Source organism: Lemur catta, chromosome 8, assembly GCF_020740605.2.
Source record: "Lemur catta isolate mLemCat1 chromosome 8, mLemCat1.pri, whole genome shotgun sequence".
Classification (NCBI taxonomy): domain Eukaryota; kingdom Metazoa; phylum Chordata; class Mammalia; order Primates; family Lemuridae; genus Lemur; species Lemur catta.
In genome coordinates this window covers 56,420,213-56,423,882 of record NC_059135.1, presented here as the reverse complement: position 1 = coordinate 56,423,882, position 3,670 = coordinate 56,420,213, and the positions used below count along the sequence as shown (strand labels likewise).

General features: G+C 37.9%; 1 pseudogene; it reads left to right on the top strand.

The window, feature by feature from the left end:
* The first annotated feature begins 2,769 nt into the window (after window positions 1–2,769).
* Window positions 2,770–2,910, top strand: LOC123644247 (annotated as a pseudogene).
* Window positions 2,911–3,670: the final 760 nt, after the last annotated feature.

Here is a 3,670-nt window from a genome sequence, read left to right as displayed (position 1 = left end):
GAAACAGTTCAAGAGGCAATGGAAGAGTTAAGCAGAGGGGTCTAACTTAGAGTGAGGATTTAGAGAAGGCTGTCCTAAGGAAGGGATGCTAAAGGAGCTGGCCAGGAAAAGGGTGGGAGAAGGAGTACAACTGAGGGAAAGTAGCTCATACAAAAGCCCTAAGGCAGGTGAGAGCTTGGAGTAACTGCAAGAAGCCCACTGCGGCTGAAGAGTGCTGAGAAAGGCGGAGAGCAGCATGGCTTGTGGCTGGACAGGTGGTGGCTGATCATGCAGGACCTTAAGAGCCACATTATGAGTTTTAATTCAGCAGAAGAGTAATGTGATCTAATTTGCATTTTGTAATATTCACTCTGATTGTGGGGTGGTTTGAGTGGAGCAAGCTTGGAAGCAGAGAAACAGGTAGAAGCCTGTTGGAGTGATCCAAGCAAAATTTGCTGTGGCAACTTATCTTACAGTGCTGGTGGTGCACTTGGCAAGAAATGGCTACTTTCAAGAAATATGTACAGGATTTATTATTACTTATTAATTACTAAAATTAATAGGATCTGGGGATCACAAGGAGTGGAGAGTCAAGGACAACTCCAAAATTCTTAAACAACTGGATAGGTAGAAGTATTATTTAGTAAGATGGAGAAGAACTGAGGAGAAAAATAATTGCAAAAGTAAAAACTAAGTGTTCAGTTTTTAAATATGTTTATTTTAAAATATTGTGAGATAGCTAAGCAGAAATGTGGAGTAGCAGTTGGGTCTGGAACTCAGCAAGTAACTCTGGACTAGATGTATTAATTTTGGATTCATTGGAGTATCTACAATATTTATGGTCTTGGGAGAATATAAAGTCTCCTAGAACAGTATAGCATGAGAAGAAATTCTACAGTTGATCCCTGAAGAACTCCATCATTTAGGGCTGGGCCAAAAGAGGGGTAATCAGCAAAAGAAACTAAAAATTCGCTTCTAGAAAAGTAGAATGAAACCAAAAGAGCTTCTAGAAATGAATTCTGGAAGGTAAGATTTTAGATAGTCTATCTTTTTAGCATACCAGACAGCCAGACATTGAGCCAGGAGAAAAAAACAACAACCCACCATTGTCCTCCACATCATCAAAGAAGGACGTATGCTGGACAGTAGAGGTTAAATTAATAGTATTTGGATCAATCTACTATCCAACTGGAGATATACAAAAGAAATTTAAACATCATTCAAATGGCTTGGTAACATCACTAAAGATGGCAGAGTAGGGACCTTAAGGGGACTGTGCCTCCCCAGAAAACACCAAAAAAATCTGAGATCACCCTCATTGGAACTCTAGAAGATGGGAAAAAGGTTTACAGCAACCAAGAGAACATTTAGCCAGGATAATGATCACTAGGACTAACTTTGTGGAATTTTAACTTACCTTTTCCCCACCCAGCTCCTTGGTGTGACAATGGCCTTGAACTTGGCAGCCTTTCCCAGTGTGAAACACGGTCCTGAAGGGAATGGAAAAAGCCTTGTTCCCAAGGAATCACATTTGTTTTGGCCTGTCAAGAACTGATACAATGGGCCTGCCTTTGTATTGCCTAACCTGGAACTCTCTCAGGGTGGAGGTCATTTTTCAAAAACATTCAAAGGCAAATGAACAAGCTGCTGCCACCTGAGACAAAAGTCAAGAATTAAGGTAAACCATAGACATAGCAAAAGCTGGGTAGGAAAAACTGGGAAGTGAAATTCTTTGGGAAATAAGGGCTTCTTCGAAAAGCTCCTGTGTATACCAGGGAATCTAGAAAGCCCCATGCAAGCCCAAGGCAGGATGATTGCTCAGAGGAGACCAGAGGAGACCATAAGCTCTCGCCTCTAGCTAATCTGGAGGCTCAGCGTAGGCAGGAAGTGAAGACTAATTTATACTTGTAAATGGCCTGGCTAAGCATTGAGGGGTGTCCAGGTGTCCAACACAGAGCCTCTGCAAAGACCTGGGGACTATTTTTCTTTTTTATCTTTCTTTCTAGTTCCTTTCTTTCTTTTTTTGGGTGGGGGGGGGTCAAGTATTTAGGTAAATCTTGGTCAAATAACTGGCTGAATATTGAACTAATAAAAAGTAGAGACTTCAGTGATCAACAAAGAATACATTGTTTACAAAAATAGCTTAGGAAAGTCACTAAACAAAAAACTACAACCCACAGCAAGGAAAGACAACAAATTCTAGAGTGAGAGAAGAGTTTGATTTTAGAGTTATCACATCATAATATTCAAAATTTCCAGTTTTCAACTAAAAATTACAAAGCATGCACATATGCAAGAAAATATGACCCAATCTGAGGAAAAAAAGAAATGAACAGAGACTGTCCATAAGGAAACCCAGACATTGGGCTTACTAGAAAAAAATCTTTAAATCAACTGTCTATAAAATGCTTAAGAACTAAAGAAAATAATGGACAAAAAAACTAAAGGAAACCAGAACACTGTCTCAACAAATGAAGAATATCAATTCAAAAAATAGAAATTATAAAAGGAAACAAAATAGAAATTTTGGAAGTAAAAAGTTTGATAACAGAAATAAAAAGTTGAGCCATAGGGATTCAACAGCATATTTGAGCAGACAGAAGAATCAGCAAACTTAAAGATAGGTCAAATGAAATTATTCAATCTGGAAAGAAAGAAAAAAAAATGAAGAAAAATGAACAGAGAGTAGGTGACTTGTGAGACACCATCAAACATACCAACATATGCATAATGTGAGTTGCAGGAGAGAAGAGAAAGGGACAGAAAGAATATTTGAAAAACTAGAGACTGTTGTATCCACAGATGTAGATGTTGAACAATTTGCTGTTGTTCTTTTGGTTTGCACTAGAAGGCAAAAAAAAAAAAAAAAAAAAATCCCTGTACTTTCTGTCTGTCTTTGTGGTGGCCCAGGTTGAATTGGGGAGTGCATCTGGAACCCAAGAAATATTGAGTATTCAGATTGGGAAAAAGGTTAACACAATCTTTCTTGTTTTTTTGAAAAAGAAAAAGTGAAGGCTGAGAACTTTCCAAATTTGAAGAATGATGTGAATCTATACATCTAAAAGGCTCAACCAATTCTAATAAGGACAAATGCAAAGAGGTCCACACTGAGACACACTATAAGTATATAAACATTGAAAGACAAAGACAAAGAGAGAATCTTGAAAACACCAAGAGAGAAGCGATTCATTGCATACAAGGGATTCCCAAGCAAATTAACAGCTGATTTCTCTGCAGAAACCATGGAGGCCAGAAGGCATGAGATAACATTTAAAGTGCTGACAAAAAGAACCTGTCAACTAAGAAGCCTATATTTGGCAAAACTATCCTTCAGAAATGAAGGCAAAATTAAGATATGCCAAGAGAAACAAAAGCTGAGAGAGTTTGTTGCTGGAAGAACTGCCCTATGTAAATGCCCAGGACCAGATAGCTTCTCTGATGAATACTACTAAACGTTTAAAGAGTTAATTCCAATCCTTCTCAAATTCTTTGAAACAATAAAAGAGGAAGGAATACTTCTTAATTCATTTTATGAGATCAGCATTACCCTGATACCAAAGCCAAAGACACCACAAGAAAAGAAAACTATACATCAATATCCCTTAGGAAGATAAATGCAAAATTGCCAACAAAATGCTAGCAAAACTGAATGCAGCAGCATATGAAAAGTATTAGATGTCATGATCAACTG